The sequence below is a fragment of the Mesocricetus auratus genome, unplaced genomic scaffold, assembly GCF_017639785.1.
Source record: "Mesocricetus auratus isolate SY011 unplaced genomic scaffold, BCM_Maur_2.0 Super-Scaffold_100011, whole genome shotgun sequence".
Lineage (NCBI taxonomy): Eukaryota > Metazoa > Chordata > Mammalia > Rodentia > Cricetidae > Mesocricetus > Mesocricetus auratus.
In genome coordinates, this window is record NW_024429195.1 from 7030770 (window position 1) to 7056872 (window position 26103).

The 26103-nt window shown below is 46.8% G+C and overlaps 1 long non-coding RNA gene across 4 annotated transcripts in view; it reads right to left on the reverse strand.

Moving 5' to 3' along the window:
- Positions 1-879: 879 nt before the first annotated feature.
- LOC121143169 overlaps positions 880-26103 on the reverse strand; it is a 59817-nt gene continuing 34593 nt past the window's right edge. For 2 of the 4 annotated variants that reach the window (XR_005880313.1, XR_005880310.1), the window contains 4 exons: positions 18671-18829; positions 12931-13039; positions 10259-10423; positions 880-1472 (listed from right to left, as the gene is read on the reverse strand). This is a non-coding gene — a long non-coding RNA (uncharacterized LOC121143169). Of the gene's footprint in view, positions 1473-7019; positions 8379-10258; positions 10424-12930; positions 13040-18670; positions 18830-26103 lie in introns of those variants that run through there. The other 2 variants (XR_005880312.1, XR_005880311.1) reach the window with 2 other exon arrangements.

Sequence of the window (26103 nt, forward strand, 5' to 3'; positions counted from 1 at the left end):
CCTCCATCCCCGTGGGAGGACAGTGACTGAAATGGTGGCAAGCCACATATTTCCTTTAAGATTACCTATGTATGGATTTTGTTTTGTTTTATATTTCAAGACAGGGTTTCTTTCTAGATTTAGAGCCTGTCCTAGAATTCATTCTGTAGACCGGGCTGGCCTCAAACTCAGAGATCTGCCTGTCTCTGCTTCCCAAGTGCTGGGATTAGATTTTTAAACTATCAACCCTAGCTTTACAAGTTTTAAGTTGACCCTTTTGCTACAGCTTTTACAGATTTTTAATCATACCCAATGGTCCGATAAATCTTGAGGTACAGAAAGTTTACACAACAGTCTTACAAATCTTGAGATAAGATTTATACCTTAGCAAAATCTTAGAGAGTTAAACCAAAACCAAAAGAGTATGAGACCAGCAGCAATCGCCCCCGCTGGGAAAAGTTTGATGTTTTACTTTGTTTTTCTCGCCTTTCTCCGTCACATAGTCAGGTGGATTGCTTGATGTGGGACAAAGATTTTAGAAGCAACCTGCTTGGATCTAGAGAGGGAGGAGCTATGATGCAACTCCAGAGCCAGCTTTTAATCGAAGTGGGACAGCAAAAAACAACAGTCTAATGTCACTCGCACCTAAAATACACTTAAAAGTTACCTGAATCCCTGTAAAAGTGAATCCAGTAAGCTGAGAACAAAGGGGGATTAGAGATAGGACATTTCTGAGCCCTGGCTGTAGACAGAGGACGTTGCAAGAGGGAACTGAGAGATGGATCAACCAGGGAGAAGTGTGCACCGCGGCTGACCTACTCCCCCCCCCAACCTTCCCGGCTCACGCTAGGTCCTGCTCCCTGCTCCCACTTTGCAGCAAACTAACAGATCCATCAATAGTAACTCAAAACACAGGACGTTTATACAGTGTATCAGGGAGACAAAAACAAATAGGGACTGGAGAGGAGAAAAGGGAAGACTTGAACATAGGAAATGGGGAATCTCTTTCCGTTGCCATAATCACTCACAGTGTTTGTAAAGGTCTTGAATAATGTTGGGATCTAGAGTGCCATCAGGTGGCCATTTGGGTTGGTTATCTCAGGGGCATTGAGGCCAAATCCCACTGCAATGGCAAACACTCCGTTTGTTCCATTAAACATCAGGTTTTTCTTTAACCACTTTATCTCCTTGGATAAAGGGCTTAACTATGTTCCACTTCCTGGTGTTCTTTTCCCCTAAAATTGTACATTTCATGTTCTTCCTTGTTCAACTTCCTTGTTCAACTTGTTCATTTTCATGGACAGATATTGAAGATAAAAATCTGAGGTAAGCCACAAGGGACAGAGAAAAATGCCCCTTCTACCTTTTGGCTCCGCCTCTTCTCCCGGGTCCTTTGATCCTTTCCAGCCCGCAGAACGCAAACTCTACCTCTCAGACTGAAAACACTCTGCTTTTTCCAATTGGATAACGGACCGATGGCATAAACGAAATCCCTGTAAGAGATATGCATAAGAGTAAATACTAATAACCACTGGACAGAGTCAATACTAGGCTGTTTTGAGATTTCCTGTGCCAAAGGAATTAATCCAAAACTCTTTAGTTTAGCCTCAGGCAGACTTTTTGGACAAGGGCAAAAAGCCACACTCTTAGCTAAAAATCTCACGGGAACAGTCTCAGGGCCTCCTCTGAAACCCCTGAGCCTGGCCACCACAGTTCAAGTCATCCTCAGAACCACAGTGTTCCATGTTCCTACTAGGATGGTCCATCAATGCCCACTTAAAGCATTCGACTGTCTTTCTAAAGAAAAGTCCGCCTTCCTTCAAACAAAAGCATGGTCAGGCCTATCCAAGCAATACCCCAATCCCTGGTACCAATTTCTATCTTAGTTACGGGTTTATTACTATGAATAGACATCATGACCATGGAAACTCTTATAAAGGAAAACATTTAATTGGGACTGGCTTAGAGTTCAGAAGATTAGCCATGGCAGGAACCATGGTGGCAGGCAGACATGGTGCTGGAAAGGCAGCTTAGAGTTCCACATCTGGATCCACAGGCAGCAGGAAGAAACAGCCACACTGGACCTAGCTAGAGCATCTGAAAACTCAAAGTCTGCCCTAGTCCCCGGTGACACACTTCCTCAGCAACACCACAGCTAATCCAGCAAGGTCACATCTCCCAATAGTGCCACTGCTGTGAGCATACCAGGGCCATTTTCTTTCAAAACACCACATCTACTGAATATTTGTTTGATCTGTACAAGCAGAAAAATTCTCAAGCTAACGAAAGAAAGGTTCCATTGAATTGCGGCAAATGGGGATTTTGGGTCATGAACCAATTTCCAGACCTGATGCAGTTTGCAGACCCAGGGTCCCTTGAATGATGGCATCGCCAGGTCTCTCCAAGGAAGGACTTTGGTAAAATGCCCAAGAGTTTTACTGTTAGCATTTCTCCAGTCCTTCCCCCCCCCCACAGAACCCTTCAGCCTTTCTCAAAGGTAACCATACGCTGGAGGAAAGGAAACAATCAGACTTTCCAGGGTGTGTTGGATACTGAACATACGCTGATCCCAAGAAAACACTGTGACCCTCCAGTAGGCACTTAAGGAGGTCAGGTGATTAATGGAGATTTGTCTAAAGTCCAACTCACAGTAGGTCCAGTGGACCTCCAAACTCATCCTGTAGTTATTCCCCATTCCCAGAAGGTATACACGGGATAGGAATGACCAGAATTCTCGCACTAGTTCGCTGACCTGTGGAGTGAAACAATTGTTTCCCTGGAGGAACTGTAGAGATGAGGACCAGCATCAAGAACTTGGAAGATGCTGGGATGGAGGTTCCCACCACGACCCCCTTCAGAAGCCTGGCCGGAGTAGGAAATGACAGCTAGGACAACAGGCCACTGGAGAAGAGATGCCCAGCCAGCTTCCCGAGGTTAGGTTTGTCAATGTGCCCAAGAAAAACGTGGAGGGAAGGCCAGGATGGAGAGACCAGAAAGGGAGCAAGTCCCGGGTGCAATCTTCATCCCAGAAGAATCTCCAAGCAGAAAACCGCAGCTGTCTTGTAACTACAAACAGCAGTAAGACGTGACCGAGCACAGCCGATGAGGACTGACTCACACCTTATTCCACAGTAGGTGAGGCTCCACAGCTCACCTTCACTGAAGGAGGATTGCTCCAAAATGGAGACCACCATAGCCCACTCACTGTCTTACGCCGGCCATTCTGTCATTCGACACACTAAATAAACTCACCCTACTATGCCAGTCTGTTGGGTGAACGCGCTCATCAACTTGTCAGTATCACAATGATTTATGAAGTAGGGTATAAAAACCGAGAAATTCAGGATGAGCAGAAGAATCGCATCACTTCTTCACATGAGAACAGCAAGTTAGCATCATTTCATCAAGTAATGGGAAGGTGTGTATTGAAAGGTCTTCCGTGTTGAGAGGACTCAAGGCTATAAGTCTGCTGACATGTGCTCACCAAGGCTCTGATCTTACTGGTTGGATTCATTCTGCTTACAGCACCAGCGTTGCATCCTCAAGGCAAACCTAACCCTCCGCAAGTGTGCAAAGTGACATCACTTCTCACGTAGACCAGATCGGCTCTCTACCAGCCCATCAGGTTTTCCCGTGGCCTGAATGCTGGGCGTTGTCATGCGCAGAAGAGAAGAGTCAGAGAAAGGAGGGAAGAGCTGCAGCTCTTGGTCTAAGGAGATCTACTGCTACCCAGCAGTGGCAAGGAGAAAGCACACATAAAACATTTAAGGCTTCCCATTAATGCATCAGGAAAGGAGCAAGGCAAAACCAGCACACAGATTAAATCTAGGAAGATTTCCCAAGAAGCTGTTTTAGCCACATTTGTGTAAGAGGAAACGGGCTGGGCACATGGGGCTCAGAGCCCAGCTCCAGCACCTCCACCGCTCAAAGGTGACTTTTGTGGATAAAAGGGGGAAGAGACTCCCGGCGACATGAGCCCACGCAAAAGCTCACCCGCAAACTGAGAACGAAGAAAGGGTTAACATGAGAGGAGTAGACAGAGAAACGTTACAAACACTGAGCTTCCCTCAGAGGACACGCTGACTTTTAAATCTTGAGCACTTTTGGAAACTAAACCATTTGTGTCAGTCGATGGGAACCTAGAAATGCATAAAAGGAGAAGGGAGAACTGAGGGAAAAAGGGGGGAGAAAGAGGAGAAAGACACTTGTACAGAACCTGGGAGGGGCCTTGTCCATCGCTTGGCTCTGACTCCCCACACACTTAGACTTTCCTTTCTGGTGCTGTTGTTGGAACGTTTCCCGGGGAGCTACAAACAAACCCAGGACAGGGCACCCCTGGCAGACCAAGGAGGTAATGCCACTCAAGTCTAGCTCGTTAGCCAAGAAGTCTTATTAGCGTTACTTTAGGAGCTTGGGTGTGGGTTCCCTACAGAAGCATGGACAGCTTACTGCTGACTGCTTCGCAAAACAGAGCACCTCAAGCATCCTACAGCGATTAACGGCCTACGTAGTCTCCAAGAGGGGCTGGGCCTCAGGCACTGCAGTGAGCATTACCCACCCCCATGCTGACTCAAGAGCCCCACACACCCTCCCTCAACTCCAGAAAGGGATGTTAGTAGACCCAATACTTCACCACAGACTCACGCTAGATCTTCCCTTACGGAATACGCGCACACAAGAACGGTTACAAAGCAGTTCCTCTTTTCCCCTAACATTTGCTGTAAAACAGCTGAGTCAACTGGAGGGAGAAAACTTTGGCTTTGTGTAACCAAAATGGCCTCCAAGCCCGTGGCACTCTGGGAATTGCAGACTCTCAGGAGACGGTTCCAACTGGAGTTTTCCTGCTCATCTTAGTGTCTTTCATGGGCTCAGCTAAACACTCAGAACCCCCTTGGCCCAGTGCTGTTCCCTCTGTCTCCTCCCGCCACCCCCTGGTCTCCCAGCCTCAGGAGCTTCCTCACAGCAGAACCATGACTTCAAAACCACTTCTTTCACCTGCAGTTTGGGAAACTGAGGCACTCAGTCATGTCTGTGGAATCTCCATTTTTAAAGCATGGGTAAGTAACTCCCTCTGCCGACGGCTTCCCCAGTCAGCATTGTAAAATCAGCCTCGGGGCCTCATTCCTGCACATGGAGAGTCTACTCTTGGAACTGGAGTTGGAAATGGGGCTATAGCAATAACTTAATGGTCTGGAATATCTCCAAATGGCCTTCTTTGCTGTGAGAAACTCTGCGGACTGCTTCTGCCTCTTGTCCAAAAATGTATGGCCCTGTTGAGATCAAAGTCAGATGGTGTGTGACTGGGGTGTTGGGTAGGAATGATCTACGGCTACACACTCCAAAGACTGTGGAGTGCAACATAACGCTGAATCGGCAAGAAAGAGGAGCTTCCCTTCTGGTGTGTGACGTCAGACCCTTGGGTGACAGGGGATGTCCTTCTGTGCATGTTTCTCCCATTGGCTGGTGAATAAAACACTGGTTGGCCATCACTGGGGCACACACAAGCTTCCTTAAGAAGCCCAGACTTGGGCAGAGCATATACACACACACACACACACACACACACACACACACACACACACACCAGGGCTGAGCAGAACACTTCACCTGCTCCACTCAGCCTGGCATTTGGAAGTCTTTGGGTTTGACATTCCAGGCTGGAGGAACAGAAGCAGAGGTGTCGGCCACCTGCAGGCTGAATTCCTGGGCAAGGCACTAAAGAAAGAGGCCTGGGTGCTCCGCCTCACAGAGGAGTGCTGTTGCCTGCTGAGAAAATTGAACTGTGTGCAAAAATCATGCACTCTCTGCCCCAAACCCTCTTATCTTATGCACTTAAGAACTAATGCTGGCCAGGCAGCCTACAGAAGAAAACCGTATGAAACATGCCATGGACTTTATGCAGAGACACGTCAGTGGACTCTGCTTTCAGGCGAGGACACTCAACAATCACAGGCCCATGTCCAGTCCCCCAGGCCCTCTTATCTGAAAGTGCAACCTGTCCCCCAGCAAGTTCACAGAGCAGTCTACAAATTAACAGAAACCGAGACGTGTCTCTGTATTAGCGAGGTCATTTCCCTGCTGAGTCACATGCATCATTGATGTCCTGTGAGGGCATCTCCATTACTTAGTGCCAATCATTCTAAATTACTGTTTTTCCGGGGGAACCAAAGGACGGAAGCCGAACCTGTATGTGTTTGAAGAGATATCGCATTGATTCCTCACTCTGGAAATATCTGAAGGCCAAGCGTGGTAGCATACACCTGTAACTCCTGTAACTGCAGCATCTAGGCAGCCGAAGTATAAAGATTGCCATGAGTCTGAGACCAATCCCGGCCACACGGTAAGTTCCCGGCTCTAAAGAGAAAATCCAGGGGCAGGTGGGCTGGCTATGATGCACTCTAAAGGCAGGGCAATGGAGAGCCCTGCCTGCCATCCCAACTTTCCGAGGCAGAAACAATGAAAACAAGACAAATTCAGCGATTCCAACCTCCCTTTGTCATAAGCTCACCAAGCTTTCTGTGACTTCTGTATTTGCAACAGAAAACAGTCCTCAAGTCAGAGGAAGATCTGTTCCTGTCCCCAATGCCAGCCACATGTGCTCTGACTGCACATGCTCAGATCTCTCCCACTGCCCACTGTCTCTGAGGAATCCTTGACTTAAACACACTGCCATCATTTTGACGTTAATTATATACACTTATCATTTCTTCTACTAGATTGGAAAGTCTAGGAAGGCAGAGAATATCTATTGCCTCTTTAGTTTTTAAAACAAGCTGAAAAACATAATTATTCATACACATATACCTTCCCTTCCCCTTCCCCCCCTCCTCATCTCCCTCCCCCCCTCCCCTGGTTGCCTGAAGTCTTCCATGGTGCCTTTCTGATAACTTAATAACTTTAATTGAATGTCATTCTTTAGTCATTAAAAATAAAAATGCATTAAGTCAAAGATTTACTGACAGAGGCAAGATGTAAAATACCGATTGTGCCCAATTTGATCAAGTATGCTCACACAGCAAGCTATGTATACATGGACAATAAACAGGAAACGCTAATGTGTTTAATTATTCTAGTAAGAATTAATTTATCATTACTTACAGAAACACGGTTTTAAGGGGGTGGCTGTCGGCGTGAGGATTCTTTGTTGTTTGTTTTGTGTGTCTGTTATGTCTCTCAATTTCCCCTGAATCTACAATTCACTGTTTCTGCTAGACTGGCTTACCCAGAAGCCCCAGGAATCCTCCCCTGTCCGCTTCCCTCACATTTGGATTATAACCATGGGTGGCGCACCCACCTTTTATGTGGGCACCGGGAATTTGACTGAGTTCCTCACACATGGATGGCAGGTACTTTGGGGACCTAACCCATCTCCCCAGTCTGTCGGGGAGGGTGGGGTGTGTTTTTAAATGAGCTCACATTTTTACAACCAGAAAAAAACACAGATGTAAGAAGGCTGTATAACTAACTGTTGCGTGGGACCACAGATAATTGCCAAGATGCTGAGCATATCAAAATTGGCCCCCGAGGGCTTAAGGGTTCAACACAGAGAAGGGGATACATCTTTTGCCCACTGTGTTTCCCTGGGATGCCAGAGCTTGTGTTCTTGACACCAGGAGAGCCTCTGAGAAAGATGCCAGAGCCCCAGACTGCAGACGGTTCCGTGTTCCCGTCTGCAGGCCCTGACCCTGGACAAGGGACGGAATGCAGAAGAATGAGTGACAGGTCTGTGCCTGGGGCCTCTGGTAACACCCGTGAGGCTCCACACAGATGCAGCCCCCTTTCTCCAGCAGATGCCTTCTGGGAAGGCTACCGTTCCTTGCCAGGGTTGGGGAGATTGGGCTGGCTCACCTCCTGCCACCTTGGCTGTGCTGTGTCTGACAGCCTAGACATTTCCAGGTGATGCCTGTATGATAGCCAGGGGTCTGTATCAGCTCTCCTCTAAGGGGGAGGTACTGTTCCCAGCCCTGCCCGCAATGTGAGAGCCTTATTCTTAGCCTCAGTGTAATCAGTCTTCTGGATTTCCCCAGTCTGCTCCCCAGTAGTCATAATTAGTTTGTCGTGTGTGTGTGTGTGTGTGTGTGTGTGTGTGTGTGTGTGTGTGTGTGTTTTAAGGTATCTTCAAGGGTGACTGCATTGTCTCTCATACCCCACCTTCCTGCCCCGAGTGAGGGCCAAGCTCTGCTGCTCATCGGTGGGTGATCTCCAAACCACAGCCGCCCCACGTCTTCTAGACTTGTTTTTTTACTTTGCATTTCTCTGTTTGACGAAGCTAAACAGTTTCTTTATGGTTACAAGCTTTTTGCCGATGCTTCGCCGGGAAGTCTACATCTGCTGCCTGTTTCATTTTACTTTATTTTAAATCAGTTTCCAAAGGGTGAATCATCCGAGGCAGAATTTCCCTAGAGCAAAGAGCAGTATCAACTAGAAATTCCAACTACTAAAAATATAACTCTCTACAACTCTAAACACAAGCAAATATTTTCTGCTCTTCTCAATACCCAACTCTAGAACTTGTCATTAGCCAAAAAGAAAAGCCACCTCCAGCAATGAAGGCAGCAGAGGACAGTAATGCCAATTCTTTTAAATGTAACAAGAATATTTTCCAGATAAATTGATTAGATTTTCAAGGTACATGAGAAATAACCTTTTGGTAGTATCTTCCTAGATTTGGTAGAGATTGTTACTAGCATAATTAAAACATTTTATTATATATCACAGAGCATTTAATTGAATTAAAAGCTCATTTCATATTATACAATGTTCACTATTATCTGCTATTAATTAAAGAATAAAATTGTGTGGTAGCTGATGGACAAATTGTTCTAAACCATCCTTAAACTTTTTGCTTTTATTAAATAAATGGAAGAAAATTTATAGAAAATGTCCAAAAATAAAGTTACTTCAGATTATCCTGAAATTCTATTATAATTATTTTTCAGGACCACCAGGGCTTCTTTATGCTCCCACACTTGGTTGCAGAATGAATACTGTGCGGACAGCTAGTTTAAAAAAAAATATATATATATATAATTAGCTATGAATTACACGGAATCATTGTAATTTTAAAAATAAAACAATGATCATAACTTTTTATTAAACTTAGTCTATGAGTGTTCTCTCAAAGAAGCAGAACGACGAAGATGGGATTTATTATTGGCTGGAAACAGTGGAATTGTGGGAGGTGGCTAGGCAGTCTTTGCAGGGATCTTTGTATGTGGTTGAGATTTGTATGAAAGTCAATAAGGGATCTTTAAGTGTATCATGTCAGAATAAACTTCTGTGGGCCAGTGGAGTGGAAAAGAGCACGGAAAACATATAAACTAAAACGATCAGTTTTAACTACTACAGAAAGCTTTCAGTCTGAGAAAAGTTTATCCATGTGTTTCCAAATAGAGATACCAGGCAGCAAGGTGGGAGCTTACAGAGATTGTATTGATAAATGTAAAAGATTAACAGATGGTTTTTAACTGAAAATATTAATAACTCTTACATGTCAGGAATTACAACTTTTTATATTATTCAAGTCTGTGGTGAAACTTTTAGGTAACAACAAAAAGGTATTCAGCATCTTGCCAAAAATCAAGAACACTTTTGGATATGTGTGTAGTAGCCGGCGCTCTGAGTCTGACTGCTTAGCTCTGCATTGCTCTGTCCTCATAATTAAATCCTCCGGTGATGACAGGGCACGGTGGGTGTTCCTTTAGTCCTTTTACAAGGTGAGAAAGGCATCCCTCCTCTGTAATTCACTGTTAAGTGTCTCAACATACTGTGTCCTGTAAATGTGCTTTTAGGCCACACCCATGTGACAATCACTGCCCTAATCAGACATTTACACTCCAGGGGAATTTGCTGGCTTTTAACCAAAAAGCCACACTCTGTGGGGGTCACTGCAAGACCCTCAGCTATTTAAATAATCTCTAGCCAGCACTTGAGGTTTTTTTCATTAGCATAATGGATGTCTGTTGACATGCGCTTCCCCTGATAAAATTAACAGTTTGCTTAAACATACATGAATGGCTAAAACAAATTTAAAGAGCCCACTTGCATGAGCGCCATATAAAAATGCTTGACCCTGATAGATGTCCTCCACCTGGTTTATTAAAATGTCCTGAGTCCTTCTAATTTGAAAGGATTGTAGGTTGGCTGCCTCCTAACAAGTATCTCAGGAAATCCTGCCACTGGGACAGCATTTGTCCCAGATTCAACTCTTTTTTTGTGCATGGGGCATGGGGGTAGCAAGAGGTAGGGTCCCATCAAGCTCACTGAATCAGCTACGCACCATTTGTACCTGCTTGCTAGTGAAGAAGCACAGAGGAGACCTCAAATTGAGGCTTTCTTCCTCCAGACTCAGTGGTGACATCGCAGTGGCTGTGTGACTCAGTCTCTGCTACCCTGGATGGGTGCCCAGCATCTCCAGCAGCCGGCTTGCTCTCCCATGAGCAACCTAGTTTGGGCATGAGGACAGGAAAGATTACAGCACATGCGCAGGTTCATACTCACTTACCTGGTAGCGATAATGGTTGGATTGGAGCCCGGAGCTGCCAACCTGAAAACCCATGGTCCAAGGAGGCAACAATCTGGGGTACAGGAATGGAGCAATGGGTCAGCCCAAGCCATTCCGGCTGCTCTACTACATGTAAGGTGAGACACAGTTAAAATGTGAGCTCTCAAGAAGTGCTGGCTGAGAACTGTGACACCTTGGGCACGCTAACTTTCTGGCTATCATGGATTATCTTTAAAGTCCGAGCAATGTATACCTCCCCAACAGTGCTTGATGCAAGGGTGCCTTCTATAAACCTGCGAGTTCCTGATCCTGTGACAGACACCCCAACCTCTTCTCTTGCCAGTGAATAACCAAGTAACCTCACTCCCCACAAGCTGACAGCTCTGCTGAATCTGCTCTGCTTCCGCCTCTATCATCCCCCCCCCCACTCAAGCTGTGCCTGTCCCCTCCCACAGAAAAGGGGGGGCGGCTGGACCAGCAGGTTCTTCTGGTCTTTCCTCTTACTGAGTGTCTTCAAGAAGGGAACTGTCTTCTCAGCATCACAGTTTTGTCATCAGTTTTGGTCACTGGCCGCCAATCCCCCCCCACCCCCATGTGTGAAGGGAAAGACCCCTAGGAATAAGCAAGGAGGTAGAGAATTAGCAGAGTGTAGAGCAATCCTAATTAGCCTAACAATAAAAACCCAGAGTCACATATTGGGGTAAAAGCCAGAAGGTCAAAGAACACAGTCATTTCTTACTTCTCCTCAACCTCATCCTATCTATGCCCCGCCTTTATCACTTCCTGTCTCCACCCTGTGTTGTCACTTCCTGTCTCCTCTCTGTATAGACTTCCAGACCTCTATGGTTAGCTAGTGCCTAGCTCTGCCCTCTGACCTCCAGGCAAGCATTCCTTGTCAGAACTGGAACAAAATATCACAACAGGACAGGGAGGTAGATTCTCACAGGTGAAGCGTAAAAGTTTCAACACTCACACTTGAGCAAGCAATCCTCAAACTTGTCACCGCTTAAATTAAAAGGGCACCAGAGAAGCGGCTTGGAGCTTTACACTGCCTACAGAGCTAAAGGGCAAAGCGGAGGGAGAAAATACAGCTGCCGGTTTCTTTCTGCCTGAGACTAGCAGAAGCTGACAGGTAAATTCATTAACGAATGCAGTTAGCTGTCTCCTATTTCAAACGCCCGTCCTGAGTTTCCAGCCACACAGAACGGCCTTTAGCTGGCTACAAATGAACATGATGATAATTCTCCATAGGTTTTCCCTTCTGTGACTTCCTACTGCCTTCGACAACAGTGCCACCCAGCCAACAAGAAGAACCAAGATCATGCAAAGCTAGCCGATGCATATGCCTGGTGAATTGCATTCACTCTCTGCCTTGCCTGACCGGTGTATTGTTTAAGATGTGTCCATCAAAACACAAGATAACAAAAGCAGGTTTTAGAATCCCTGCCAAACATTAGCCTCCACCAATAGGAACTGGCTAAATACACAAAAATATATCCATGTAATGGGAAGTTACACTGGGAAAAAAATACCTACATGTTTATATGGAAATATTTCTGGATCAAAATGTTAGATGGAAAAACATTACAGAACAACTTATGCAATGCTAGAATTACTTTTCTAACAAAAGAGAAAGGTATATAGTGTTCTCTAAATCCAGAGTAGATTGGGCTCAGGATTTCTCAAATACCAAAGTTAGAGAAGGTTTAAGATCCTTGTGTAAAATGGTATAGTTTTTCATATACCCTATGCATGTCATACTGTAAATGTTAAATCATATCTAGATTAATTTTATCTAATACAAGTTTTGTAATCATAGTTATGTCATGGTATTTGGAGGATAAAGGACAAGGATAAAGTCCATAACTCTTAAAAAATATTTTCAATCCACAGTCTACAGCAGAATCCAAGACCGTGAAACCCACAGATGTGGAGGGCAGGTGACATTTCCTATTTACTGGAAAACCATGAAGAGCTTTCAAGGAAGATTCACAGTGACCTGCAAAGATGGAGAATGGCCACGGGAGCAATGAGGGTAGGCATGAGACTTGTCGACGTCTGAACTCAAACTGTTTGCATTCTGAGCCAACCCATCAGCGAAGGCTTTCCTAGTCTTTTAGAATTACTTGGTTATACAAGATGTTACTATTTGGAGAACCTTATGAATGCTATGTGAAAATTCTTTGTAAGTTTTTTTATAGGTAAAATGATTTAAGATAAAAAGTCTACAAATCTTAGGTAAGTGTTAGTGTCACCAGTTATTAGGGCCAGAGCCAGTGTTCTGGCTGTCCTCACACACCAGGCTCAGCCACCTGTCCCCAATAAGACAATTAGAAGGCCCATGCTAATAGGGAGAAGCAGAAGATGAAGAGACTTATTCAACAAGGTCACACTGGGGAAAGAACAAAGAGATTCAGCAGCCCCAGTCCCAAGTCCGGAGTCCTTACGTGAAGGATTTAGGAGGAGAACCACAGTGACGTACGAGTTCAGTCGAGGCGTGGTCCCTCCTACCACTGACCCATCCTTGCTGGGCTCCAGCCTCTCCTGAAAGGTGATCTGAAAAAAAATGCAAATTTCTTTCAGGATGATGCGTTCTCGGGCTGGAAATTCCAGTTTCCCGGGACCATCATTTCAACAGTTTTGAGAGCCAAAGTGAGGGTCACAAGTGTTTCTAGAATATCCTCATTCATGTCGACTGAAAAAATAAAAAATAAGAAGCAAAGGACCATGACTGGTCCCAGGTTCCAGAACCAAATGACTAGAAAGAACGAAAGAAAGGAAGGAAGGAAGGAAGGAAAACAGACAGACAGAGAGGGGGAAAGAAGAAAGAAGGAAGGAAGGCAGAGAGACAGAGACAGAGAGAGAGAGAGAGAGACAGACAGACAGACAGACAGACAGAGGGGGGGACAGAGCATGGCTGCTCCTAGGTGGGTGGAGGAGAAAGCTGATATGTGGGAGAACATAGCCAGAGGCGGGGACATCGGGGAGAGCACAGAGTGAACCTGAGCAGACTGAGCTGTGCCATGTGAGGAAGGGGGAAGGGTAGAGGACGGGACTAGTCAGCTGGACCTGTCAAAGTCCCCTGAACGTGGGTTACGACGACGAGAGGGAACCTGGTGCAGCAGCCAGAAGGCCCAAAGCACACAGAGGGCAGGCGACCAACCTGGTTGGATTATATAGGGCAGAGCAGCCCCAGCCTGGAGAGTTCAGGGGAGGGGGACAGGGTATGCGGGCCAGGAAGGCCCTGTAACCCATAGGAACCAAAGGATGCAGGGAGAACCTGGCAGCCAGGTCCACTTTGGTATGCTAAACAGACACCTCAGCCATTTGTGCCAGGCTTGAAACCTAACACCTGTGGGACACAGACTGGTTCTACTAAAAGGGTGACAGCATTTGAAAAAGCCAATAAAAGATATAAAGATGAAACATGTGGCCCCTGCCAGGAGAGCAGGGAGGAAGGGCGGAGTAGTGGGGTGGGGTGTGGCAGAACAGCAGGGGAATAAAGGGGAGAATCTGCATGCCAGACCCCATTCACAGCATCCCCCCCCCCACATGGTGACACTGTGCAGTCAAAAGGCGGCTCCTACAGACACACATGTGCCCGCCCGCCCGCCCGCCTGCAAGAGGCTACCTTCTGGTCCGACTCTGGACAACACACTGGCTGTGATGAACAGCCTGGCATTCACAGCAGAGCTTGAACTGCAGCCTTTCTGTTGGAAGCATTTAACAAGGACTTCAGTAAGCTGCAGGACCGCTCTTCCCTCCACGGGAGGGATCACACAAATTAAACCCTCACTGCAGGACACAAACATAAAAGCCTTCACTGTACGTGGGCAATGTATTTACCAACTCCAGTTGCTGGGATGCAGAGGCCTCCAGAATGGTTACTATGGTGAGGGATGCAGCCTGCCACTCCCCTGACGTGGGTGTCTCCTGCTCCCTAATAGGTCCACACCTGCACATCCACAAAAGGTTCTGTCTTACGGATGCTGATACATGAAGTCCTAGCCTAAAAGCGTACAAAACTCCCCAGATAGCTTGCTGGGAAAGTGATGTCAGTTTCTAGGCTGTAGGGACCAAAAGTAAAAAGGACTCCACGCTCATACCTATATACCTTGAATTGAGAACTATTTCTTTAACACCAAATTCTAAGCAGTAAGCGACTTGAATTCAGTGTTATTTTCATCAAGATTACTCTGCCAAAGATTGTAGCGTTATGTTTTTCTCTTTTGGATTTTTGGCCTTTTTGAGGGGCCTGGTAAACATTACCAGTAAGGGAGAATGATATAGGAACCGTACACAAAAAGCAGTAACTTCTCTGTGTGTCAGCGATGAACTTGCTGATAGAGAAATCAGGGTGGGGAAATTTCATTCACGAGACCTTCAGGAAAAAAGAAAAGTAACTGGGAATAATCATAACCAAGGAGGTGAAAGACCACTGTGATGAAAAAACTATTACACTAAAGAAAAAACTATAGAAGATGCTAGAAGAAAAGACCTCCCATGCTCAAAGACTGACACAGTTAATATTATAAAAGTGACACTATGTTACTGAAAAAGATCTACAGCTTCAACACAAACCTCGTGAAATTCTAGTAACATTCTTCTCAGGAGTAGGGGGGGAAGTTCTGAAATTCAATTGGAAGTACAAAACACCCAAAATATCCCAAGCAGCTGTGATCAGAAAGGGCAATGTTGGGGGCTTCGCAGCTCGTCTCGGGGTGCACTATGGAGTCATAGGAGCGAAGGCGGCACAAAACAGTGCAATAAAACACAGAGCCCAAAAGCAAGCCCGCAGAGCTACAGCCATCTAGTTTTGGACAAAGGTGTCAAAAAACACACAGGGAAAAAGGCAGACTCTTCAACAAATGTTGCTAGGAAACCTGTTCAGTGCCCACCGTGGGGGAATCAAATTAGACAGTTTTCTCTCACCCAGTCAAAACATCAATTAAAAAATGGATCTAAGACCCAAACCTTTGAAAAACAGAGAGACAGAGAGAGAGAGGAGAGAGGAGAGAGAGAGAGGGAGAGAGACAGGGGGGGAGAGAGGGAGAGAGGGAGAGAGGGAGGGAGGGAGGGAGGGAGGGAGGGAGGGAGGGAGGGAGGGAGGGAGGGAGGGAGGGAGGGAGGGAGGGAGACTTTCTGAAAAAGATTCCAAATAGCACAGCAAACTATTCCGGGAGTTGACAAATGAGATCACAGAGTGAAGAAACAGAATGTGGAAAAGGTGTTTACTAACTGTGCATCTGACAAGAGATTAATCTCTAGAATATAAGAAGTGGAAGATTAGATACCAGAAGATTATACCATCGGATCAATTAATGGGGCAATGAATGGAATGGACATTTCTCCAAAGGAAAAAATGTGAACAGCCAATAAACACTTAAAAACTTGTTCAGCACCCTTAGACACCGGAGAAATGCCAACTAAATCAATTTTTTGAGACTCTATCTCATTCCAGTAGGAATGGCTACCAACAAGACCACAAAGGACAGCAAGCGCTGATGAGAATGTGAGAAAAGTGGCAGTTACTTACTGCCAATAGGGCTGTAGACCAATGCAGACACTATGAAAGTCAGCGGGAGGTTCCTCGAAAACTAAAATAAGTAAATAACTGACACCTTTCCTGTGCGTATGCGCCAGAGTCAGCATGCCCCAGACACTTGCACACCCTGCCTTGTTGCTGCACTATTCATAAAGCTAAGAAACGAAACCAGTCTACAAATCCATCAGCAGATATGCAGACTCCAGTTGTGTGTGGAGTATATGCGAGCGCACGTGTGTCTGTGTCTGTGCGTGTGTGTCTGTGTGTGTGTCTGTGTGTGTGTCTGTGTGTTTGTGCCTGTGTCTGTGTGTGTGTCTGTGTGTGTGTGTCTGTGTGTGCGTGTGTGTCTGTGTGTGTCTGTGTGTGTGTGTTTGAGAGAGAGACAGAGAGACAGAGAGAGATGACTGTAGAGAGGAGACAGTGAGAGGAGAAAGAGTTTACAGCAAGGTGGAGAAGAGAGAGCAATATGACACACATGACATGAACGCAGGAGGGAGAAGCCCTGGTGAGTTTTATGTCAACTTGACACAAGCAAGAGTGATCTCAGCAAGGGAACCATTTGCTGAGTACCGAGGATTTACACTTTGCGCACTGGATCCTTCTTACTCGTCGTAATAATTGTATCAAGTGCCTCTGTCCCTAGTGCAACAAGGGACAGGCTGAGGGCTGAGGGCTTAAACCTACTTTCCCAGGCCAAGCCGCAGAGTCCATCAGTCTAAGGGCTCCACTTCCTTTTGCATGCCCCTGAGATGCTCCAGGTGCCGCCTGTCAAACTGTTGCATCAGAGCTGCAAGGAAGATACTCGCTATGAAAAGACACAGACCTCAGATTCTTAACTGCAGCCATGAGTAGCAGAAAGCTCTGTAGCTCCCATAAACTGGGTGTTCTGTTGTAGAATATATTTTAGCCGGGCAGAGGTGTGCTGCATTTGTTTATGCTGCGGAATATTACCTTAACTGTGTGCGGGCGTTGTTACACTTGTTTAACTGTGTAAAGATGTGTTGTGATCACACACTCACCTGGCCCGCCTAAGGCATTGGACTGGTCTAATAAAGAGTTGAGCAGCCTCCAATCAGCAGGCACAGGGTAAGACGTACAGAAAGAAAGAAAGAGTAAAAAGCTTGAGGCAAGCGTAGAGAAAGAGAAACAGGATAATTTAAGTTCAGAGACCTAGCAAGGCTGATCACAGACCTAAGCCAGGCTGATCACAGACCTAAGCTGGGCTGATCATTCAGAACTAAAATATGTCACGATTTAAGGGCTGGTCGGTAGCCCAAAAGGAAAAGCCTGGTGTACATTCCCATGGCCATTCTCAAACTCCTTTCATAGAGAACGTGTGTGTCATATAGAGGAAGCACAGTTATCCCCATTTCCAGCTGAGGAAATGGGATCAGAGCAGGAAAGCCATTTGCCCAAAACCACACGCCTAGCAAACACGTATAACAAAAACACAGCTCGGCTCATGATGCAGAATTTTCTATGTTGAAGTCTCCCCTCACCTGACGAGCTGTCTGAACAAGGAGGGCAAGCATGGAGGATGAGTAAGACATCTCTAACACACACACACACACACACAAACACACACACAAGTACACACACACATACACACGGACACACACGGACACACACACACATACACACACACAAGTACACACACACACATACACACACACACACACCAGTAACTTTACGGTGCAGACCTCTGGTTCTGAGTACAATGCTGCCCCAGTTCAATTTAACTTACGTAACACTTGCAGAACACACACTGTGAGTTTGCAAAGGAGACCCAGTTGTTTAAGTTTGTATGAACATGCCCAAACATTTAGAGAATCGAGGAAGGAGGCAAGCAGCCCTCATTTCTGTTCCCCCACGGGGTACCGATGTCAACCTTTGGTTGTGTTTGTGTTTTTAACCTAAGAGAGCATGATCTGCAGAGGCCATAACGCTTCAGCGTGAAGATGTCAACCCATCTTCTAGTAACAGAGACTGTCTTCTGTAGAAGCATACCCATGCCTGCCAGCCCAGCAGCAGCCCTTAACTATCCAGATGATACTATGAAGCTCGCTAACCTGTGTCTTTGAAGTCCAGTTGACCTAGCTCCCGTTAAAGCTATCTTGGTCTATGTAGTGACTTCCAGGCCAGACAGGGCTACAAATAAAACCTTTTTTTCAAGAAAGTGAAAGTTGTTTGGTTTTTCCCCCAACAAAAAATAATATATTCCCATGAAACAAGTTTCCCCTTTATTTTTTAACTTATTCCTAGGAAACTATTTTCATAAATGCAAGCATCCCTCCTATTTACCAAATCTAACTTGCATATTTTGTTCTCATCAGACCTTGGACATATAATTTTTCTGTGGGAAGGCAGGAAGGGGGGGTTGATTCCCCACAGCCATGCATCCTTTTCTGAACAAGGCCATGTCATTGTCTCAGGTGGCTAGCTCCAGCCCGGACCTGGAACTAAGACTCTTTGTCCAGTAAGAAACAGCCAGCTGCCCACGTCCACTGTCACATGTGGCCTGGGATTGGCCACAGGGGTATAAAGGCACAGCGTGTGCTGAGATGTAAGCCCTCAGTCACTTCCTTGCCCCAGCTCATTCCATTGGCTTCTGTCTTTTGTTTGCTTACGACCTGAGTTCCCACCTGTGACCACTCCAGATGTCTTCCAAACGCCTCAGCCAATTCCGTGTGAAGTGATAGTGGAGACCTTGATGTAGACAAAGACCCCAAAGTGTGACGTGTAGTCAGACTCTTTACAATCGGTCTCCGCCGTGGAGATTCGTTTTCATCAGGACCACCGACCTGCAAACGACGACACAGAGACTCAGTATTAACTATGAAAGCTTGGCCTTAGCTTAGGCTTGCCCCACCAGCTCTCATCACTTCAATCAACCCATTTATGTTAATCTGCGCTCTGTCACATGGCTCGCTACCTCATCTCTCTGTACTACCCATGCTGCTTCCTCAGGCTGCCTGGGGACTCTGCCTCCTCCTCCTCCTCCTCCTCATCCTCCTCCTTCTCCTCCTCCTCCTCCTCCTCTTCCTCCTCCTCCTCCTATTCCTCCTCTTCCTCCTCCTCCTCCTACTCCTCTTCCTCTCCCTCCTCCTCCTATTCCTCCTTTTCCTCCTCCTCCTCCTCCTCTGCCTCCTTCTCCTCTTCCCCTTCCTCCTCCTCCTCCTCGTCCTCCTCGTCCTCCTCGTCCTCCTCCTCCTTTTTCTTCTTCCCAGAATCGACTCTCTCCGCCTGGAAGTCCCGCCTATCTCTCCTGCCTAGCCATTGGTCACTCTGCTTTTTATTACACCAATCACAGCAGCACATCTTCACACGGTGTACAAATATCCCACAACAGGGATGGGGGGGAGGGGGAAATTAGTGAGTTTCTTGAATTACGAGATCAGAGCTGTAGTGGTGGTCTCTCGGTCTACTGGTGCTGCACACACCTTTAACGCCAGCACTCAGGAGGCAGAGACAGGTGGATCTCTGTGAGTTCTAGTCCAGCCTGGTCTATATATGATAGCCGCCTTTGGTGACCTTTTTTCTCAATATGAACTGCTTACAAAGTGGAGAGACAAATGGCGTCTGGTGGACCTCTCTATTGGTCATGGCTGCCTGGGGCATAGAGTGAGTATTGCAAGGACACATGTGAGTGGGCCAAAAAGTGCTGGGTTTAACTAGTAGCCCTCTCCAGGGGCTTGGGAGTGGGGAGAGAACTGGGCGGGCTCCATGTTGCTGGCCCCAGGCATGGGAGCTAGCTCCTGAAAGGCAAGCTGTCTCTGTGCAGACACAGCAAAGGTCAAAAGTCGTAAGTGGAAATGACTGCAGGCCTCAAGAAGGTGAGGGGAAAAACATGGCAGACAGTTAGGCTGCTTCCCAGAGGGCATGGGTAGTGGGTAATTTGGTCAGCGAGTAATAGAAAACCCAACTGAACTGGTTTGGATGGTGTGGAAATGTGCTATTGCAGGTGACAAGCCTTTGAAGGCAGAGTGAGGCAGGTGTGCAGCCGCGAGGGCTCTAGCTCTATCCCTCAGCTCTCCCTTGGATCCCCCTTCCTCCCTGTGGACGGCAGATCACAACCATCTTTATTCCCTGCCAAGATCTGCCTTAGGCACCCAGCTTAAACCACCAAGCTGGGCTTCCCAGGGCTGGTTCAGAGAAGAGCATACAACCAAGCTTGGCCTAATCAGATGTCACAGAATGCCTTTTGTCATGGTTGAAAGGTTTACTTCCCTTCCTTGGGCTGTTTTCAAGGAAGCTGACTTCTCCTGGGCACTGCCGGCAGCTTCTTGGAGAGGAAGGAAGCATGAGCAGAAGGAAGGAGAGAGTGAAGCCAGACCTGTCTCTATAGCACATCTGGAGAGTGAAGCCAGACCTGTCTCTATAGCACATCTGGAGAGTGGAGTCAAACACCTCACTATAGCACACCCGGAGAGTGGAGTCAAACACCTCACTATAGCACATCTGGAGAATGAAGCCAGACCCGTCTCTATAGCACATCTGGAGAGTGAAGTCAGACCCGTCTCTATAGCACATCTGGAGAGTGGAGCCAGAGCCCTCGCTATAGCACATCTGGAGAGTGGAGCCAGAGCCCTCGCTGTAGCACATCTGGAGAGTGGAGTCACATCTGGTTCACCCTGACCTTGAAAGTCCAGCACAGGTCTCATAGCATTGTGGACAAAGATATGGGCAGAGCTGAGTTTCTTCTGGAGACCCATGGGAGAATCTATTTCCTTTTTCTTCCTCTCCCCTCCCCTCCCTTCCCTCTTCTCCCCTCGCTCCCCTCCCTTTCCTTCTCTTCCCTTCCCTGGGTTCTGAAGTAGCCTGCTGCCCTTTCCTCTACGCCCAAATCCTGCAATGTCTCACCCCTGTTCACAGACTTTTCTGCCCTTGGTAAAGAGCCCCTGCTTTTAAAATCCATATAGGAAGAGCGGACCTATCCCAGTAGTGAGTGGTCCATCTCAGGTCTTTTAGTGGATCACATCCACAGTTTGCTTTGTCAAGTAGAGTAAGGTACTCACAGGTTTCTGGGATTAGGATTTAGTTTGGGGTAATTTATTATTCTACTTGCCATATGGCCTAAAGTTTGTTCAGGTCCAGACCCATACTTCTATAATTTACAAACAGTTTACAGAAGCAAACAAATAAATTTAAAAAAAAGCAATCCCACTACAGTAAGAAGAAGTACGCCCTGCCCTGCACTTGATGGAGGCTGCACTGTGAGCTATTCAAAGGGCCCCACAGGTTGACTTCAGCCCAGCGGAGGCATAGCAGGTCCCAGATTCAACTGCGCGAATTCTGTGACGCCACCGGAGACTTGGAGTATGAAAAGACGGTCACAGGTGAGATTAGATTCCCTATAACCCCAAGGGTACAATAATAGCTCTTGTGACAAGTAAGAAATGAAATAAAAAATGCCCACTTCAGAAAAACCGTCAGCTCAAGGAAATGTCTGGACTGGACAATGAGAAAATAAATAAATCTTCCATCACCTCTTTGGTCCCTTGAATGCTAGGGATTGCCATGCACTAGCTAGCCCAGCCATGGACATGAGCTTCCTTAACAAAGGAGACTGCCGGGGATGAACACGGAGGATTTGGCTGCAGTTGATAGCTTTGCTGGCTTAGCTTGCTTCCTCAGTGGAGTGGCGAGGGCAAGGTGGGGACAACCAAGTGCAGTAATGAAATCTGCCAGCTACACTTTTCCCCAGACAGCAGTGGGGGAGGTGGGGAGAGAAACACGAGGATCAGCAGACCTGGGCAACAGCCTACGCTTGGATGTCGCCCAGTGTTAAGACCTTGGTCAAATCGTACGTATAAGGTTAGCAACCATGTTGCTTCATCTGCTTTGTTTTTGTTTTTGTTGGGAGGGGTTGGGTTTTTGAGACACTGTTTCTCTGTGCAGCTTTGTAGACCTGGCTGGCCTGGAACTCACAGAGATCCGCCTGCCTCTGCCTCCACCGTCCTGCATCTTCATCTGCTTTGTGAGAGTCTAAATGTATTAACTTGCACTTTGTGTTTGAAACACATTAGAGAAAAAGTTCCTAATACTCACACCCCCACAAGCACATGCATAACTCTCACCACACCCCAAGGAGGTAAATGTCTAGTGAGTGCTGTACCCCATTTTCTGCATCCTGCTGTTCACAAGCATTTGTTCCTAGAGAAAGAGCTAGACTATTGCATTCTTACAATAACGCACATATGGTATGTTCAGCACTATAATTTACTTTTCTCATTCCATGAGAATGACCATAGGTATCTAGAAAAAAATCATATAGTTCTAATTCACCTAAGTTGAAACTGAATGTATAATTATGTAAAATTATGCTTACATCAAAATATGTCCTACTGATGGACATTTAATCATGTGTCAGTTTCATTTTCCCACTAAAGTAACTGTGCAAGCTGGGCAGTGGTAGAGCTTGCCTTTAATCCCAGCACTTAGCTGAGCACACCTTTAATCCTAGCACTCGGGAGGCAGAGGCTACCACATCTCTGAGTTCAAGGCCTACCTGGTCTACAGACTAAGTAGAAACCCCATCTAAAAAAAAAAAAAAACCAAGATAAAATAAATTAATTAACTGTGCAGAAGTCACGAGGGCTCAACCCTACACAAACTACAGGCAACTAAGGCATGCTGAGAGGGGGGGAAACAGTCCTCCTCGGGAAGAGCACACCACGCCAGGTATGCAAAACCAATGCTCAGCCCTGAAGACATATACACACCAGTAACATTATAAAGACTGATTGGGTTGCATTTACATGTTTGGGAATACAGGGGCGGGTATCTAAAAGCAATTAAAGAAGAAAGAGCCCATGGTTTTGAAAGAGAGTAGTGGAAGGAAGAAGGGGGATTTGAGGGATGGAAAGGAAAGAGAGGAAATGAGTACATACTTCTCTCATTGCAATAGATAGACGCTCATTCCCAAGACAGCAATAACTGAGTGTGTGCTACAGCGCACGGGGAGTCCTGTCTTACCAAACTACACTGTATGTTGTCAGTCTTTAACTTTGCCACTCAGTGAAAACATGAACTAATTTTGCATTTCTGAATGTTGGTAAGGTCAGTCATTTACCCGGCTTGTTAATGAACTCAGTTGTCTTAGAAACTGGACAAACCCTATCCTCGTGAAAAAAAAAAAAAAAGGAGGGGTTGAGATGAGCAGCAAAACCTCCTGCAGCTGAGCTGTTTCCAGTGTCTGAGAGATCATGCTTCGGCCTCTACATACTTAAACCTTAGCTGTATGGTAGGAAAGACCCTCCAGAACATCTGCAAACCAAGAGCACTACCCCAGGAGAGTAATACCCAGTCCAGCTCACGATGGGCTTGACATCCAGGCAGTTCCTGATCTGAAGCAGTGGCAAACTGACAGTCACTGTCTGAAGTCTGGGTAGGGGAGCGCTGTGGCAGCTGATGGCTCAAGAGGAAAGAGAGATGTTGACTAGCACAGTGTCCCGGGCACCAAAGAGCGGAGGAGCCAAATCCCAGTATACCCTGATGCTTCTCCCGAACTCCAAGGGGGAGAGCTTGGCGGGTGGGGTTCCAAGGCGTTGGGCTCTGTGATGTGAGTAGGGGAAATCCCACCCCCCCTTATCCATCCTTGTCAGGAAGGAGGCGCAGGACCTTCTTTCTCATCCTCCTCCCTCCCTCTCCAGGCCTCCTCTTCCTCACCCCTGTCTCACTTTATCTAAGATTTATCTGAATAAAAAGAGTGTGGGGAACAGGGAGAAGACAGAGGTCTCTGCATGCTCCACCCACTAGGAAAGGTCAGACCCCAAGACTGATAACGGAGAGATTAGTGATAGCTCAGATTAGCAGAAAGAGACTAACCGTAGCAAAAGTGACAGGCAAACGGAATTCACTTTGGGGAATTAGCATTAAGGCAGAAAATAAAAAGAAATGTAAATACAGAAACCTTAGGATGCCTGCATCCTTCTCTAGCCAGGAATGACATCCGTCTCCGCCCCTCGGGTCTCCAATAGCAACACTCCCTGCTTTATCAGGACGTGGCCTGACCCCTAGCGGTAGTGCTGCCTTTGGTGGCACCAGAGAAGCTCTTTTGAGCTGTTGGCTTGCCAAGAGCACTTGGTGAGTGATGTGAGTACATCCTCACACTTTCAGAGCAGCGTCAAAAAGATCAGCTTCTGACAAATTAATGGAGGAAAGTACGCAGAGGACTTAAACAAGCCTTTGTCACGTGACAGGACAACAAGTCTTTTCCCCTGAATCAGTTTTTACCTGTGATCATAAACTCCAGTCCCAAAGCCTTGGGCTCTTCGAAAAAAAGGAGTCAAGGATTGGAAAGAAGGCTTAGCAGTTAAGAGCACTTCCTTTTCTTCCAAGGGACTAGAAGTAGTTCCCAGCATCCACATTGAGTGACTCATGACTGCCTGTTAACTACATCTCCAGGGGATCCAACACCCTCCTCCGACCTCCTCGGATTCACACACACCACACACACACACACACACACACACACACACAGAGAGAGAGAGAGAGAGAGAGAGAGAGAGAGAGAGAGAGAGAGAGAATGTACACAGAGAGACATGCAAGCATGCACGTAAATAAAAAAATAAAAACATATCTTTAAGAGGAGTCAGACATTGCAGCCCAAGGCAGTCAAGGGAGCATCTACATCTTAGCCCAAGGCCCTCCTTGTTCCGCTTTTCATAAAACGGAATAAATCTTGAAACCAGAATGCGTTGACGGAACTGTGAGGCTCATGAGCCTGTGGCCGGAGCCATTTAAATGAGCCAGGCAATTAGAAAAACACAGCTCTCTACATTCTGATCCCTACTTTATTTCGGGCAGCATTAGACAAGAGACGGGAAGGTGTTGAAAGCCAGGGCAAATGGTCCTGACTGAGTCACACCTCAGTCTCCTCCGGAATCTGCCTGCAGATCCCGCCCAGGCCCAGACAGAGGTGACTCACTCAGGAACAGGGTGGACTGACCCCAAAGAAATGACTACTGAAAGGAGCCAGCACTGGGTTCACACACACACACACACACACACACACACACACACACACACACACACACTGACCTCAAGCCCTGGATTTATTTCAAAAGCAGGGTGACTCCCGGCTTTTAAAGGGGGGGACAATACAGACGGAGATCTAATCAAAGGAAACACAGATGACAATCACTCATTGCCAATAGTGTGCTGTGTCAGAAATGCAGTTGTAAGGTTCAGAACGGCTGTAAAGGGTTAAGGAGACTGCCGCAGAGCTAGCTCCAGAGAGGCCTAGCTGGGCAAGCAGAAGCCTGACAGAAATCCAAAGGTCAACTCTGCTGGAGCTAGATAATGAACCAGTCTGCCGCGGGCTCCCTGCAGAAGCAGTTGAGCAGAGAGAGCCTCTGGACTGAGTCAGTAGGAGAGAGGTACTGGGCCAGGAGGTGGCAGAGGCGTAGAGCAACACCAGTCTGCAGATGGACAGAAGACAAAAGGGCAGCAATCCCAGCTGGCCACATCAAAAGCAGAGACGGCACCGAGCTGAAGCCCTTGGGGACAGTTGGGAGTCCTCTGTCTGTTGGCCCCGTGATGCTCATGCTGGGTCAAGGGATGGCTAGAGGCCGTCACCACCACAGCGTTAGGTGTCCTCCTTCATGGGTCCAGGCGGAGCTGTGGCATCCCTTCCTCCGTCTGGCGTATTCAGTAAGTGAAAGAGATGCCCAAGTGTGTTGGGCGTGGCCAGCGCTATGGGTGCCTAAGATCTCTTCCCTTCACGTCAGTCCTAGGGTTTTGTTTTCCTGATACGGGTTTAATGCACTGGTATGCTCGCACTGTCCCAGCTCACCTTGATTAAGCGTACAGGGTGGCACCTTTTTTTACTTTTGGTGATAAATGCTTTCAGTCTATATTGTGTGGGAGGTGCTGAGCAGATCGCATTGTTTATGTGTCCAACTACAGAGTCATCACGCCTCTGTGTTTGCGCTCAAAATAGAGCCAAAAGCTGTTTGTAAAAATGGAGTCTCTCATGCCAAGTCACAGCCTGAAAAACAACTCTTCAATACGTATTGTTTTGTGTGTGTGTGTGTTGTAGGTGTTGTGTGTGCTGAATGTTGTATATGTGTGT